The following is a 17,991-nucleotide window of genomic DNA, read 5'->3' as shown; positions in this document are numbered from 1 at the left end:
TATGTACTTATAACTCTGAAAAAAATTTGTGCGTGTTATATCAGAAACGTTTTTATTTTATTCATCTTTTAACACAGAAGACGTCTATAGTTGCCTTGCCTAATTGACGCATCGTCTAATATCCAATCCAATCCAAAGTTGAAGTCGCCATGATGGAAAGGAGTGAAAAGTGGCGTCGGGTTCTTTATGCTTTTGCCCGTTTGCTTAATTTGGGAGTTAATCTGAAGTAGAAACCAGGTTATTGTCAGTATATTTTGTGGTAAAAACTCAAGGAAATCTGTGATGGGACGCAGTGCCGAAAAGGATTTGCGGCGGGCAAACACGGGCTCTGGTGAGCTCCAAGATGATGATGCGGTGTGTCTGCTTTGTGCACAAGACGCAGCTTGCTGGGCCTGCATTGCCTGCCTTGGTGTCCTCTTCTTGAACGGGAGGGCAAAACGCCTCACATCAACGGTCGTCCCATACGTCGGCGGCATGTTCTTCGCAGAAATCTCGCAGTTGAGTACGATATTGCGCGTCGTAAGTAGGAGCAAACCGAGCCTTACAGTTGTTTACATTGCCTTACTGCTAAATGTGCGGACAAAACATTGTACTCGAGTTGAGGCTGCTGGTGCATGTGATGGTTAGTTTGCATTTCTTTCAATCTTGAAACAGCAGACATGGAAAAAGACGCCGCACTTGTGAACAAATGTCACGTCTTGCGTCTGGAGTAAACCTGCTCTTGTTCACGATGCTTTCTTCATGGCCTAGGCGATTGTGAAAGATGACGTGCCTACACCTGTTTGCTTCAGTACTGCTTTTCCGTTGATCGTGTTTACATACAGTTTCAGCCTCGTCAATGGTCTGTATTATAAGCGTTTCGCTGTGACTGGTTGTGACTGTTCCTTCGATTTTGGTCACCATTGACTGCAGCGTGCAGGTGTTTTTATTTACAAAATTATTCGCTAACAAGTGAATCTCTACTGTGCACAAAAGCTTTTAAACTGTCACCTTGCCCAGGCCATGTTGTCATGCTCAAGCAACTGATCGTCTTCATCATAGAGTTTCTAAATATTACCTAAAGGGAAAGCTGGCGCCACCGTTTCTGCGAGTTTCTTAAAGAAGTATAGATACCTAATTTTGGTGGCATGTTTTCTTCATTGTAGTGATGCATAAGACTACTCCGTTTCATACATCAGGTGCAACGCTGTGAAAGGTACGGAAGTAGTCCGCACGGAAAAATAAAGGGAGGCATATTACTCAGCGTTTCTTGTGTGGTGTAGTGTTCTAAGGCACGAGAAAGCGACAATGTGTCGTCAGCGATAAGAGTGCATTTAATCAAGCTCATGACAAATGTAACATGTAGTAAGTCTGGAGGCAAAGTATTTAATATTTTCTTCTCACCACAAGGAACGCACTACTTTTTGGCCACAGATGCAGGCAGCACAAACAACAGGAATAGCTTTGACACCATTGCACTTTATGTATAAAACTGCATATATGGATAATCACGCGATATTTGCTTGCAGCTCTTAACAAATTTACAATTGAATATTTCTGTCATGCAATTTCGGTTTTGGTTTCAACAGCTCAGTGATGTCAAAGTTCCGGATAGGCCACGTGAGGCGTGCGAAGACAGCAATAAAATCGCTGCTCCTTCATTCATTATTTCGGTTCTTGAGGCTGCTGGCTTAGCATTGCAGTGAATTAATGCAACGAAGCAGTGATTATATCTGTTTTCACATGCCCCACGTGACCTATATGCAACTTTGACGTCGGAGCCAGCATTCTGACAGAGAAATTCGAATATAAATTATTTTGCATACATAAGTGGATACCACATGGTTATCAATGTATACTTAATTAGTTGTCTATACTCCTTAAAAGAGCTATTCAACTATGGGGATTGCTGAGGCGACGAGGTTTCTCAGCCTCGCTACTGTTAGCCATAAAACATAACTACGACTGCAAAAATAAATTTTAAAAATATATAGCAAGGAAACTTCATATTACAGTCAAAGTGACCCATAATAAAAACTTTATATGGCCATAAAGGAACAGAAAAGCAAATAGTTGTAAATGAGCACTGAGTTTAGAGAGGGCTTTTTATCTTAGCAAATATAGTTAAACAATTTTTGCTGTTAGTAGATGCACTTTTCCGAAGGGTGATTGAGGCTAGTGGGTCATTCACATATGAGATTCCATTGCACAAAATGAAGGGACAAGACACAAGTACAAGCCACAAGTACAAGGACACTTGTGTCTTGTCCCTTCATTTTGCACTATGGAACCTCATGTATACATATCAGAGAAAATGTTCATTGAAAAAAATTTAACACTTCAGTTTCCATTTTTGGCATTGAGCCGCCGCGGTGGCTCAGTGGTTGTAGCGCTCGGCTGCTGATCCAAAAGACGTGGGTTTGATCCCAGCCACTGTAGTCGTATTTCGATGGAGGCGAAATTCTATAGGTCCGTGCACTGTGCGATGTCAGTGCACGTTAAAGAACCCCAGGTGGTCAGAAATTTCTAGAGACGTTCACTATGTTGTCCTTCATAGCCTGAGTCGCTTGGGGACGTTAACTCCCATAAAACCATTTTTGGCATTGTGAAATATCGAAGCGTTTCATTGCTGTAGTCTGCTATTCTGGATTTGCACACTATGCTCGCGCATAGGCTGTGGTTCACGCTATGAAAAACATGCCTGACTTTTCACCTTTCTATGAGAAACTTGTTTGCACATGCAAAGTGCTGGCTGTCACCATGTCCTGGCACTGTCTTGTGGTTCTTGCAAAAAAAATAGCATGAATTAGGAAACGGAAACCTGTCTACTGCAAGTAAGGTCCGTATTCTGAGTTTGTGTCATCATCAAAAGCATCACAATCTGCTGCAGCGGCCAAACCTGATTGCTCGAAACACCGGAAGTAGATGTCGGTTTGGTCGCGGCTGTGAGCAGCAGCAGGATGTCACTGCACTGCGGTTTCTGCAGCGAAACGTCCAGAAAGCTGCCATCTTCGTCAATGTGAGGTCATCAACGCTGAGGTTACGAAGATGCTTGCTAAAAACATTATCAAACCCTCCTACAGCCCCTGGGCCTCGCCAGTCGTTCTTGTGAGGAAAAAGGGTGGCTCATGGCATTTTTGTTTTGACTATCGCCACCTGAACAAGATAAGTAAAAAGGACTTGTACCTGGGTCTCCCACGCATTGACAACGCCCTTGATTGCCTCTACGGTGCCAAATTCTTCTCCTCCATAGATCTACGCTCTGGCTATTGGCAGATAGCAGTGGATGACCAGGACCGTAAGAATACTGCATTTATGACACCTGATGGGCTGTATCAGTTCAGAGTTATGCCTTTTGGCTTATGCAATGCACCGGCCACCTTCGAACGTACGATGGACGCCCTTCTGCACAGATTCAAATGGTCCACGTGCCTCTGCTATCTCGACGATGTCATAGTCTTCCCCCCATGCAGCTTCTCCTCTCACCTCGATGACCTTTCCAAGATTCTTTACCTTTTCCGTCATGCCGGCTTACAGCTCAACTCCTCCAAATGCCGTTTTGTGCGTCGTCAGATCACAATCTTGGGCCACGTCGTCGATGCCACGAATGTTCACCCTGATCCAGCTAAAATCTGAGCCGTGAAAGAGTTCCCGGTGCCGCGTTTCTGCAACGATGTGCGGAGCTTCCTGGCACTGTGCTCCTACTTCCGTCGATTCGTGCCAGGCTTTGCTCTCTTTGCCCGCCCTCTCGGTGATCTGCTCGAAAAGGACATGACTTTCACCTGGGGACCCCTACAAGAAAACGTCTTTGCCACTATAATCTCGAAGCTCACCACGTCGCCAGTCTTGATACACTTCGATGTGGTCATTCCCACTGAAGTCCGCACTGATGCCAGCGGTCATGGAATCTGCGCTGTCCTTTCTCGGCGGCAATCTGGTTCTGACCGTGTCATTGCCTGCGCCAGCCGCCTCATGGAATGAGAAGCTATCACAGAATGAGAGTGCTTGGCCCTCGTATGGGTCATTAGAAAATTTTGCCCGTATTTATAGAGCTGCCCTTTTATGGTTGTCACAGACCACCATGCTCTTTGCTGGCTCACCTCTCTGAAAGATCCTACTGGCCGGCTAGGTTGCTGGGCTTTGCGCCTACAAGACTATGACTACGCAGTGGTCTGTAAGTCCAGTCGGCCACACACAGATGCTGATTGCCTCTCCCGATATCCCGTTGACCCTTCTGACCATCTTGCACTGCCTGCGCTGCCGACCTGTTCTCGCACTCTGCTATTGCTCACGTTGGCGATGAGCAACAACGGGATACTGAGCTGCACTCTATTATTGACCACCTCAACTCCTCCCCATCTGTCCCTGCTGTGCGCCGGTTTGTGCTGCATTATGACACACTATACCGCAGAGAAGCCTGAACCCCGCCAAGCCCCGTCCTCCACGAGCTTCATGACCTCCACTTTGCTGAACATCAGGGTGTGTCGCGTACTTATGCCCGCATGCGTCATCGCTTCTTTTGTCCCCACCTCTACCATTCTGTATGCCGCTATGTTCGTGCCTGCGACCAGTGCAGGCGCTGGAAACGCCCTGCCACTCTCTCAGCGGGCATGTTCCAACCTGTGGATGTGCTCCCCAAACCTTTACATCGTGTTGGCTTGGTTCTTTTGGGCCTGTTTCCTGAGTCCACCTCCGGAAACAAATGGGTTGCAGTTGCTATGGATTATGCCACTGACTACGCTATCATGCGGGCCCTCCCTACCAGTACTTCTACTGATGTTGCAGACTTTCTTCTGTACGATCTCATCCTTCATAATGGTGCACCCCACCAACTTCTCACCAACTGCGGCCATTGCTGTCTGTCTAAAGTTGTTGACTATGTTCCCCATTCCTGCTTGACTAAACATAAGCTGGCCACCGCCTATCATCCCCAAACCAACGGCCTCATAGAGCGCCTCAGCTGCACTCTCATGGATATGCTCGCAATGCATGTTTTCCCGGACCATCAGGACTGGGCTTCCTTCCGTACGTGACTTTCGCTTATAACTCTTCCCGTCATGGCACTGCCGGTTACTCACCATTCTATCTTTTGTACTGCTTCAAGCCCCCCATTACCTCTGGACACGCTGCTTCCGACATCTACTTCACAGCCTTCTGAATACGCACACGACGCAATTGCCCGGGCAGACCACGCCCGCCAACTGGAGCGATCCCGACTACTAGCATCGCAGGCCTCACAGCAGGACTACTACAACTGCCGCCATCTCATGGTCACTTTCTCCTCTGGCGCCCTCGTCTTGCTTTGGTCGCCATCTCGCCGCGTCGGGCTTTGTAAAAGACTTCTGTCCCAGTATGTTGCCCCAAACCGTGTGCTCTGCCAGGTAACCGCTGTCACCTACGCGATCGCCCGGGCCTTCCCGGAGACCATCTCCCGTGCAGCTCAGCATGACATTGTCCACGTCTCTTGCCTCAAGCCCTACCTGTCGCCATCCCCGGCCGTGTCCTGATGTACACAGAGACGGTGTTTTTGCGACCGGGAGCCACGCAACGGATATTGTGAGTGGAGAGGTTAACGGAGTGTCTCGGTGGTGCACATGTTCTGGGCTTGGGTGCTCTGTGCGGGCCCTGTGCCGTCAGCCTTTGCGCTGTGCCCGGGTCGTTCTTGTGTTCTCGCCTTGGGCCACATAACAATAATGCTGCCATACATGTTTTATGTTTTTTTTTTTTCAGACCTGTTTTTTTCCGCAGTTGTCAGTTCAGTTTTTTGCCCTTCTTCTTCCTTTTTTGTTTTGTTTTTGCCTGCTTCCATTTTGATATGTATTTTGCAGCCTTCCCAATAAAATTTCATTGTGAGAAAGCGCTTGTATGTGTCCCCTTTTCATTTGCCCTTGTCTGTTTTGCACTATTTTTCTTCCAACATGCAGCCAGACACTGTGTTCAGTTCAGTTCCAGCCTTCGCATGCTACGGATCTGAAATGAACTGCCTGCATAGCTGGATAACTACACCACTGAAAGCACGAAAAACATCATTGAAAACGAAACTGAACCAAAAAAATCTGATCTTTAGAAGTGTCTACAAGCTACCAGATGTTAGTCCAAAGCCATGTCTTCTCGGCATACCTAGGATGACCTCCTTGGATGCCAGCAAGGCTGCCAGCTTGCCCTCTAGTTAATATTTAGAAACTCTATGGTCTTCATCATATACACGTGCGCACGGGGGGAGGGGGGGGGGGGGGGCAGGGCAGGGCCCCCCTCCTCCCCTAATGTTCTAAAGGGAGCGTCAACTTTGGCCTATACCTTTACCAACACCCTCTAAATACTTTCTTCAGGCCTCTCCAGGCCCTCCTTTCCACACGCGCTACGTCACGCCAAGTGTCCGGTCAGGCTGCTCACCAAGCGCGGCTCCGCTGCTCCGCTCCGCTCGGTTGTCTCCCTCGATGTGCTCGCGCTTGCCCGGGCAAGCACAGACACGAACGCAGTCTTGCAGTGAGCGTCTAGCTGCTGCTTGAGTCTTTCAGCCTGGCGTTGGGTGCATTTCCGTTCGCTCCTCGCACGGCTGTGTCTGTTTCGTGTGGCCGTTTCTTGTGTGGCGTGCGTACCTGTGCTAGCGCACGAATGGGAAACTGATTGCCTGCCGTGTAGCGAGTGCAACTTCGTGAAACATGGGCCGGTGCTGTGTTCCCGGGTGCCGCGGGAAGTACCAGAATGGTCCCAAAGTACGTGTTTATTGCTTCCCAAGAGACGAAGTACGAAGAAAAGCCTGGTTGCGAGCCATTCCACGGAAGGATTTCACACCTACAGAGCATTCGAGGGTAAGACTCTGAAATATTGCTTAATAGGCGCTGGTAATTATCTTAGTTGTGAGCTGTCGCTCCCGGAAAGGCATGCTGTCTTTGTAGGCAATGATATCACTTCTTACACTTATGTATGAATTGTCCAGGAAGCATTTAGTTCTGTGGATGTGCATAAGGCTTGTGTAAAAGCTGTGTAAATATGTAAAAGCTGTTCACTATTCAGACTCTTTTTACTTAGTGTTTTAGGCAATGGAGAGTCATGGCGAATGGCCTTGCTTCATTTTCTCGTGCAGGTGTGTGAACTGCACTTCCACGCAGGCGACTTCATTACGACGTTGTCACACCAAGATGAACTGACAGGGAAAATAATAGAGGTGAAGCGTGACAGGCTACAGTTGAAGATTGATGCTGCGCCTTCTGTTTTTCCAAACTGCCCAAAATACTTGTCCTCAACGCCTGGACGGAGTGAATCGCCAGAGACGAAAAAAGCAAGAAGGGAAAACGCTGCTTTGCAGGAGGCTATGAGGAAGTCACTTCAGTCTAATGAGCTTGAACAGAAAAGAAACAAAGTTTCATCTTACGAGGAGTTCAAATCTAAGTTGCCTGGAATCTGCAACACGAAATTCTGGACCGTTTCTGTCGATGAGCAGTGCGTTAGGTTCCTTCTCATCGAGAATGATCCTTCACCTAATGTGAAATGCGCCTTGGTAGTTCTCCCTGATCTGTCACTTTCTGTTTTCTTGAATGGAGTGAAGCTTCTGTCGCTTCCTTCAGGCAGGATTCTGCCAGCTCAAGTATGCGACACCTCCAGCCTGTCCTTGCTGCTAGAAGAACTCGAGATAGGCTTGCATAATATACCTGAGGTGACGAAAGAGTCGAAACATACTAAAGTATTGCAGTTTGTCGGTTCACTGCTTGCAGACCTCATTGAGGACAGTGATACGACGAAAGAACAGTCTTCTTTGCTGAAATTTCTGGTTGAGCAGATAGAGCTTCTCCTCGCGAAACAGCATGTGTATAGCGCAGAGCTGCTGGTATTCGCCAGTATTTTGAATTCAATTTCTCCTCACGCATATCACTTCACAAGAGCTGCATCAAGAATCATTCTGCCCCATCCTTCCACACTGCGCCGTGTTTGCTCAAATTACAAAGCTGACCCTCTTGTGGAGCAAAATCAACCGCACTGTCTCTCCTACATCCGAGAACGAGTCAAATCAATGAAAGACCACGAGAAGACAGTGACCCTGATGATCGATGAGATCCACATAAAACCATACTTCGACTACAAAGGGGGCACAATAGTAGGATCGTCGGTTCATTCAACGGAACCAGCAACAACAGCCCATGTGTTCATGGTACAATCACTCCTTTCTGCAAACAAGGACGTCATTCACATATTACCTGTGAGCAAACTGAGCGCAGAAATTTTGCACGAGCATGCTAAGAACATAATCATTAATGTTGAGAAAATGGGGCTCAAAATTATCGCTGTGATAACGGACAACAATGCTCTGAACCGCAAGATGATGTCGTTATTTGCTACAAGTCCTCAGGTGAGCATTGTCTATCCCCATCCAGCCGATAACGCTCGCCCTCTTTTCTACGTGGTCGATCCTGTGCATCTCTTGAAGTGCATTAGGAACAATTGGATTAACCAGAAAAACCCTGGAACATGCCTCTATTTCCCTGAAATGGACTTGAGTGGAGCAATGCCCGAAGGGCCTCCTCGTATGAAAGCTGCTTCTTTCGCAGCTGTGCGGCAGCTTTATTCTTCAGAGAAGACGTCGCTTGTGAAGGCTGCTTACAGACTGAACGCAAAAGCCGTGAATCCAACCTCAATGGAGCGGCAAAATGTAAAGCTCGCTCTCGACGTCATTAATCAGTTTGTTTCAAATGCCCTCAGGACACATGGTTCCGCGTTCAAGATTCCTCAAGCTGAGTCGACTGCTCTTTTCATTGACGTTATCCTCACATGGTGGCAAATAGTCAATGTTAAGACCCCTTGCAAAGGCCAGAGGCTAAGGGACAGCATGCAAGACCCTGTAAGGTCTGTTGATGACACACAGTTAGCTTTCCTGAGCGGCGTTGTGGACTGGTTGGACGCTTGGGCAAGAATAAACATCACCAGTGGCTCGCTGACGAAAGAGACTCACAGTGCTTTGCGACTGACATGCTATTCTCTGGTAGAACTCTCGCGCTACTGCTTAGAAGAACTTCACTTCAAGTACGTACTGCTGGGCAAATTTCAGACGGATGCGCTAGAAGACCGGTTCGGCCGTTACCGCCAGCTGGCAGGATCACAGTACCACATTTCCGTGCGTCAGCTCTACGAATGTGAGAAGAAGCTTCGTCTTCAAAAACTTTTGACATTTCCACGCGAGGAAACAGAGTTTGAAGACGTAAGTGAGGATCTTGTCCCATGCAACTTTTCTGTGGCTGTCAGCGACGACGATATTACACACGCCCACTCTGACATGGATGCTATTGTCTACATTGCAGGATACGCTGCTCATGCTGCTTTAAAGAAGCTTTCATGTTCTGCTTGCTTCAGCACATTGGTGATTGAAAATCGAGAGATCGAAGCGGAAAATACTGCCATGATAGCTAACCTGTCGAGAGGAGGGCTGAAGTTTCCCCAGCCATGCACAGTTCACATGGTACTGATGACTAAACTAGTTGCAGAGAAGTTGTCTTTTGGAGCAACCGCGGAAGATTTTCTCTCCTGTAGAAATCAACGTGGTGTCGTGATTTCACAGACGATTTCCCTCCTGGACGAACACGACATTGAGACATGTGAAAATGGCCACACTGCACAAACTCTCCTGCGCTTGGTAGTACGCGTTGCAACCAACGTTGTTCTAAACAACTTTTGCAAACTAAGAAATGATGCCATACAAGACAATGCGCAGCAGAAGGCCGCAGCCCGGAAAGCAGCAACGCTTAAGAAGAAGTAAGTTTTATTCCCAAGCAATAAAAATGCTTTGCGCACACTTCATTGCTGGTGTCTCGTCGTTTTTTATTGTAAGGGTCAGATTAGCTGTACAAATACTCAACAGCGCAACATTATTGTGAGTGTCATTATTGCTGTGTGTGAAAGCTTTAAGCAAAACACAATACAGAATAAAACTAACACAATGCGCAGTAGACGGTGTTTTTTTTTTCAATGTTCACGAACTTCTACTTTAACAACTAGATATACGCATGTGCGGTCTGTGCGGATGGATTTTACCGCACGGCAGACATCATGTACGTGATAGAACCTAATAATTAGATGATTAATTGAAATTAACTAATCAATTTTTTATTATAATGACCAATAATGCGAAATTGGCGGCCGTATGCTAAATTGTTTATTATAAAAAACTGTATTAGCAGCTCGAACTTTCTTGACAATAAGGTGTTCTGCAATAAAAAAAATATATAAAGCAGATAAAATGATAGCCTAAGGCGCGCACAAACTAGCGAATTTCTTTTCTGCAGCAACGACAAAAATGAAAATGAAGGAATCACTTATAAGGCAGCTACGTACGGCAGTACCCGAATAGTGCAGACGGGCGCGGCGCGCTGAAATCGCGGAGCGCGGGGCCTGCACGGTCCCTTGGCGTGACGTCACGTGGCCGGTGGAGAGGCCTTAGCATTGAGAGGGTGTTGCCTTTACTCGGTTAGACCTGTCTCGCCATTGTTTAAAATGCAGGACCATGGCCATGCAGGTTTTCTGACAGTACTGCTAAAAACTATGTGCTGTCTAATAATATTTTGTATATGATGGAATTTCATTGCATTGAAATAAATCTTTTATAACCATTCGTTATCTTTGTGATGCGTGTTGACCATAGGGGCCTCAGTGGAAGGGGCTTGGGGAGGGGGGGGGTGAAGAGGTGCTGCAGTGAAACTTTGATTGTGTTGATAGGTAATGCAAATGCAACGTAACAAAATATCTTGTGGCTAAAATTGAAAACTGCCATCATTTTCAGAAATGCCTGGTCAGTTGTATTTACATTTGTCATTGGCCTTGCAGTGACAAGGCAATGCCTGAATGTATGCAGTGTTCTGAAGCCAGGATTGCAAATAGCAAAGGGGAGGCGGTTACTGGGATTTCTATAGCGATGTGCGCATTGATTAAGAGCCCTATCAGGAGGTATAAATGAAAGAAGAAAAGGCCATGGGGTAAAAGGTATTGCACATTTATTGACAGCTTGCACTTCTGTGAGGAGTGGCAGCTAGCTACCAAGCATCAGCTTCATCTGTCTGAACGCTGTGAACATTTTATTCTGTACATGCCCAACGACTCATCCTTGGAATGTCAGCACTTGTGGTGGTGCTAGTGCCTTTTTGTGTGATGAACTGCAGCATGATGTGTTGTCGAGGGTCATTTGTCCAAATGTTTGTCAGGTAGATGACCCTGGCAAGTGTGTGCCGAGTCAGGTGCCGGGCAGGTCCCCAAAACATTGCTTAGTATCACCTTACAGGAGAAATGGGGCTCCTCTGCAATGCTTTGTTCTCTAATGGCATCAAACCATAAAGGGCCTCAATTGTACTTTGAAAACAGTGATACGCAGTTGTGGCGCAGTGACTATGGCATTCATTTGTTAGATTGAAGGTTATGGTTCCTATCCTGGCCATGATGGCACCATTTCAATGGAGGCAAAGTGCAGAAATTATGTGTACTGACATTTTGGTGCTTGTTATGGAATCCCAAGAGGAGGCCTTCATTATGCTGTGCCTCATGGCTGATGGTGTTGCTTTGGCATGTCGAAATACATCAATAAAAGGTTATTACATTCTATCTGTTTGCGAGAGAGATTTCGCCAACAAATTCCCTTTTCTACTCTTGAAATGCACTTCTTCAGTAGCCGACGAGTAAAAAGAAATACTGCATCTTAGTGTGATAACATTGGAGGGTCTTGGAGCCTCCCTCGGCGGCAGCAGCATCATAAATCCTCCACCTGCCAACCGTGTCAAGTAGTGTTTAGAGGGATTTCTCTCTCTCCACCTGCCAGTTGCCCCCCCTTCTTACCTGCCTCCTATCCCCTGTTCACTCGCAGGGGAGACGAGGAACTGAGCAGACAACTATGCGGACAACAGAAGTCCTATGAGCAAAATATACATCATCCTGAAAAACTGTCTGTGCAAAAATGTGGCTTGCGGGAGCTGTTCTTTGTCACATTGCTTGGAAAGAGTGACCTGGGTCTCGCAAGCCCCATTGGTGGCTGTGCTTGAAACAGTCGCTGGCCAATGCAGTGGCGCATCGCTTAACCAATGCGCTGGCAGTGATGTGAGGACTTGGCACGACCTGGCAATGTTACATATTTTCTGTAGTTGGAATTCACTTCACTTCACTTTATTACCTTAAAGGCCCCCGGGATTGGGGGTGTTACATAAGGGGCGGGTTACATGTATAAAACAGATTTAATAAACAAAGAAAACACGTAAGGTACATAAATTATACGCTGTTAAATATGTGTTTTAAACAATTCACAAATGTTGTTGGACAGGTGATTGCGGCGATGTCGTGTGGAAGGCCGTTCCAGTCCGTGGCTGAACGTGGAAAGAATGACGATGCAAATGTAGTAGTGCGCGTACGAGGCCGGGCAACTCGAAGGGGATGACCAATGCGGGGGGAAATACATGCCGGCGGATTGATGTAGGGCGGAGAACGAAGTGAGCTGTAATAAAGTTTATGAAACAAGCACATACTAGTGTTACCACGTCTACAAGCTAGAGATGTTAAGCCTGCCTCTGCTTTTAATGACGATATACTAAGATATACTAACTATATATATGGTGGTGCACATTATATGAATAGCACGAGCATATGAACCTTGTGGCTCGACTTCGTACTGATTCTAGGGAATTTGTTCGATAATTTTGGTTTGGGCTCCAAATAGCAGAGGTGTATTCGAATTTAGAACGGACAAGTGATTTGTAGACAAGTAATTTTACGTTTTGTGGCGCATGGCGTAGATGTCGTTTTAAGAATTCAAGGCTCCTGTTAGCGGATATGACTTTTGTTACATGCGCGTTCCAGGTTAGACCATTGGACATTGTTACGCCGAGGTATTTATAAGTCTGAGTTAATTCTACCGTGACGGAATCAGAAATAGAATCGATTGACGCGGGGAATAACAATACTATCACACTTTCTCCAAATCAATCCAATTGATCGCCACAAATTGTTTTCCATGCTCTTCAGTTTCTTCCTAGCTATCCTTCTCACATGCTGCATTTTTTTTTCCATTTTCTTGTTCATTTCAACAGGCACTGGCCAGTCTTATATATCTTCGTGCAGCCTGTTGAAACACTAGCTTCTGATACCTTTGACAATTTTCCTCCCAGTGCTTTTTAATGTGCTAGCGGTAAGGGCCTCATGTCGCGCAAAATTCCAGTGTCGTCATCGGCATCATTATCCGTGAGCGAAAAATCCACGAAAGATCCCCAGAGAGCATCCTAGGAGACATGTGGGACACTTTGGTTTTGTTTGGTTTGTGGCATCGTCATAACCTGCCCACCGGATTGTGAAGTGCCCACCATGGCAGGTGGCAGTTAAATTAATGACTGGTCGCGAAAGGTTGCTCAAAAAGATCAGTTCGGGTCTCTCGGTTCCCACTGGGGCAGCATCTGCCATTCCAGGGAAGTGGCACATCACCTTACTGCTACAGCACTGCACGACGAGGGGTATGAGGACCCTCAGCAATGTATGAATTTAAAGTAAAGAATGACCAGTTCTGAATATATGGACATTAACCCATTAACGCTATAGCGTCATACCCTTCAGCTCAAGTGTCTCCTCCAGTTTTCGGTCAACTTTTATGTTGTTTGATATTTCTGAGATTCATCTCTGTTTCATACAACCTGCACCTCTTTCAGCACAATTATCGACTCGGCCTCCCTTGCGGTAAATTTGAAATTGAGAATGCACGAGCTGTGTGTTCTCTCCATGGCGATGTTTTCCTTTGCACTACTCCTCACATGCCCGCCTCCCTGTTACCCACCTGTCACATGGTCAAATTGCATCAGGTTGTGCCCCGCACGAGAAAATGGGGAAAAAAAAGTCTGGCATACAGTGAAGACTGCAGCTTTTGCTGCTTGAAACATTCTCGAGACGGCACCCTTTGGTGATGAAAACATTTTGAGACTTCATTAGAAAATGTTTTCGAGCATCGTAAATGAGTAAAAGCGATTCTTGACTTTCTTTTTTCTAATGCTGGGCTGTATAAGTATGCATTGGAATGCAGTTTCAGTAATTAAAGGGGCTCCATAAACGAAATCACACTATTAATTTTCTTCCAGACACTGCAGCCTATGGTACATAGACCAGAAACGCTTTTTATGCATGTTGAACATGGTCGTTCATAATTCCTGTGGCAATAGATTTCGCCCATATTTTAACGCCCTTTATGCAATTGGGAGTTGCATCCATCATTAAAGCAGCTTTCCATTTAGCTTTGGTTGCTTATGTTAGCTTGGCTAATGGCATGGGCCGCTGATTAGCCCTATTTTCTTAGTCAACATGGAAAAGATGACGTGCAGGATATATGGAATGCGGTTCTTCACACAGCTGTGATAGAATTGCTAAGTGTCATCTCCATACCTTCTTTGACAAATTGAAAGTTGCAGAGCACAGCTAAGAGGTATAAGAGTCCTGTCTCATACAGTTTAGTCATGTCTTGTTGAAATCAACACTTTGATTCTCAACCAAAATTTTCAATAAAGCAAGTTGGCTGTAATAATTATTGATGATGAATAACGTGGGTTCAGAAAAATTCTTGTAAATTAAATATGCTTCTGTGCCTAGCAGTGTGTAGTGCAGTCGATATTAGGCAAATTTTTGGTGATTTTTCAAGTACATGTTGCATCTTGTACAGCCTTCCAAAAATGCGACAAGGTATGAAGAGACTCCTGGGCCACAGTATGCATAGTACTGCGCTTTGCACTGACCTAACTCTTCACCATGAAACTGTGCTCATTGTATTGTCTTCTGATTCTGTATTTGCTGCCGTATTCAGAATAGTGCCATCACTGAGCCGCTCATCCAGCTCGGGTTCTTTACCGGCATTGAGCGAGGCTTCCTTGTTCGGCAGCATCATCTTATTGAAGGCATTCTCAAAGCATTGCACGGGGCATATCATTGATGTGCATCCGTCTGCTGCATTTTGCTTGTGATCGTCTGCAATGACATGATTTCTTCTCTGTTGAGTGATAACGGTGCTTAACCAATGAAAATTGCTTTCTTGTTTTCCCTAGTCCTCCAACCCTTAGCCAATGTAGGGCCAGCATGACAGAAACATAGACAAAAACACAGGAGTGGTCGGTATGGGTGCTAACTTTCACATATTTTGGAAGTCACCAGAGGGTACATATATGATATGAGCCAAGAAGTGACACACAATTGGCTAAGGAGCAGTAGCATTGTATCCAATGTACAGTCAAGTGGAAATGATACAGAAACAGGTGCCAGGGAAAGATCAAAAACAAAAGAAATGCAAAAGAACAAAATTGACAAATATAGGCACTTGCATTGTCAAAAATTTGTTCAAACATAGATTCTGATTTGCAACTTTTGCTGTAACCAGCTATGTTTCCTGGTAAGTGTATCTTTTGCCATTTATGTGTTCATGGAACCATGTGAAACCATGCATATTTCTGTATCACCTTATTAGGGCTGATCCCAATTCTTCGAAGTGTGCTAGTGCTCTTACATGGTGGTTGACTCTGCAGTGCCAGCTTTGAGCGGTTTCCAAATACTACATTATTGATACAAGTGCCTGCCTGTCGAGGCTCAAATCGCGTTTAGTGATGGCTTCTCTTTAATGCTCCAAGAGCTAAAGTCTGGCTCCATCAAAGGGGGTTCTCTAGTGGTGCAATGACAGGCGGAGGGAAAGTGACTAGCAGCCTGTTTTACATATCGTTTTATACGAAGGGGAGAAATCATTTTTAAACGTCGTTTGCTCAATTTAACACAGACTAGAAACAAATGATCTTCTCACTCTGCCAGTGTGCTCGTTGTTATGCATTGTTTCTGTCTAGCCTTGGAGCTACGTGACCACCTCTGCATTGCCTCGTGGTGTGAGGGCATAGGTTTCCATTTTTCTTCCAGCCTTTGTGTAGTGCTGCCAACTTTTTATTTTTCTCCTTCTCTGGTTTTAGAAAACATATCAGTGATTCTTAATAAAAATCACAATGAAATTTCTGAAACTATAGCAAATAAATGTTCCGACCATCACTCACAAGAATAAGAAATAATTGCCTGCTTCAGATTCATGCAGTTCCCACATTCTAGTAAGGGGGTGGGGGGTGGGGTGTTGGGTCTCAGGTCCTTTATCAACACTAGTTATTTTAAGCCCCTGGTTTTAAGCCCTGCCAAGGACACTTAGGCCAAGACAAACCATTGCTATTGTGTTTGTGCTTCAGGTGAGGTGAAAGATCCAATTTTTCCTATAATTTTACCCCAGGGAAACCAAACACCAGTACAGCGGTAAGCTTGTACACGTTGGAAACCGGTGGGTGCCCGAAGGCACTAGAGATAAAGCCTTGGACCTGCCACATATCAGGCGGATGCTCGCAGTGCTATGCTAGGCAGCTGCTGTGGTGACCAAGTTTCAGTTGAACCAATTCCTATACTGTTCGGATTGAGTGATGTGGTTGCTGCTGCTGTTTATTGTTAAGTAGCTGAGAAGCGTGCATTTTTTATTTGTTGCATGCTCTTTTCGGGAAGATTATCCTGTTCGCAAGTGGCTGTGTTCTTTTATTTTTGAGTAGCTTCATTTCTTGAGTGTTATAAAAATGATGCGTGCCAGACAGTTAGTTGCCGAAACCTTTGGGCGCAACTTGCTACCCATGAATTTTACATAAGGAGGTGCTGGCAGCCAGGAAATGTGTGAACAGGGGTAGCCAGTGTGCCTGCAGTTCATGGGGTAATGAAGTAATATCTGTACACTGATAAGCAGTATGATGTGCATTCCACTGAGTAAGAATGTCGTTCGGTTCAATGTATATTGGATGCTTCTGCCCAACAGTTCTATCAGTACTTGTTCTGTAATATAGTATCTGGTCACCACAGTCAAGGTTTGTTCACATTGCTCTCCATAATGAAGCAACAAACATCCATGGGTCTTAAAGGACTCTCTGCATTTCATTCTGTCCATTGTCCAAACAGGATATCTCCATCTTAACAGAACACATTGAGAAAGTTTAGTCAGTAAAAAAGCTGTGTATACTTTGGGTCGTTCGTATTAACTGTGCCCAACTGAGCTCTACAGCAAAAAGCCATATCTGAAATGTCTTTACTGCCTCCTGTAACTTGTACAGTCTTTCTGACAGCATACTGTGTTGAACAATTACTTTTGTGGTGTTTTGTGATTCTACAGAGACAGTCCACAAGAAGTTCAACTTTCATTTCTATGAAGTTTCTGGTCAGCTTTACTGATATGCACACAGTGTTTCACCGCTGATCGAGATGTGTGTCGGAAAGATGAAAAATAAAAGGGCATTGTACTGCATTACAGCAGTTTTTCAGTGGCGACAAGTAGGCATTGCCATGAATACCACTTACATGACCAATTGGGAAGCCGAGAGCAACTGGTATCTCTCTTGCTATAGCAATGCCTGAACATGCACAAAGCAGTGCAGGGCAGCAGATACCATGGAAATCCTCTTCGAGCTTGCTGCAGGTGCCATTAACATGACTGATGGCTAAAAAATCTTGGTGCTCTTCGTGGAAAACCACGACACTTTCTGGAGTGCAGCTTGGATGGCAGGGCCTGTTTAATCATTCCTCTATGCTCTGACTACAGTCAAATGAAAACTGGCTTCTGCATCTTTTGCAGACTATATACTGCTGCTGGGGGAAGTGTATGTAAATATTGTGCTGCATTTCACTAGCAACAGTAAAAACATTGCAACATTCAGAAACAACTGCTGCACTACTGAACTGCTTTTTAAGCTCTAAGCTCATGTTTAAATGGCTGCAGACATGTTTGAGTCCACTTGGAAACAAAATCCCACTAGCTTAGACAACTGGATTACTTGGTGGTACACATCTTCAAGAAGCAGCACAATACACTGTACCAAGGACGAAGGTGACTACAGAAAGGCAATGACTCTCAGCTCAAACTTCAAATACCCACCCCCACACAAATCCCTCACCAAAGCAGAGCAGGTTTCCTGGTGGCAACTTCAGATGGGGACATTACGAAATCCTTATATCTATTCCTTGATG

At 45.5% G+C, this 17,991-nt stretch overlaps 2 protein-coding genes across 2 annotated transcripts in view; both read left to right on the top strand.

Annotated features, from left to right (window-relative positions):
- Positions 1-17,991, top strand: part of LOC144132741 (uncharacterized) — a 646,537-nt gene that overhangs the window by 108,323 nt on the left and 520,223 nt on the right. The window lies entirely within an intron of this gene.
- The window catches only part of LOC144134227 (uncharacterized), an 89,008-nt gene continuing 71,209 nt past the window's right edge, over positions 193-17,991 (top strand). Inside the window, exon 1 of the mRNA XM_077667186.1 lies at positions 193-497. The gene's annotated coding sequence lies outside the window, so the exon portion shown is untranslated. The remainder of the gene's footprint in view (positions 498-17,991) is intronic.

Source organism: Amblyomma americanum, chromosome 5 (assembly GCF_052857255.1).
Source record: "Amblyomma americanum isolate KBUSLIRL-KWMA chromosome 5, ASM5285725v1, whole genome shotgun sequence".
Lineage (NCBI taxonomy): Eukaryota > Metazoa > Arthropoda > Arachnida > Ixodida > Ixodidae > Amblyomma > Amblyomma americanum.
This window is presented reverse-complemented; position numbering and strand designations above follow the sequence as displayed.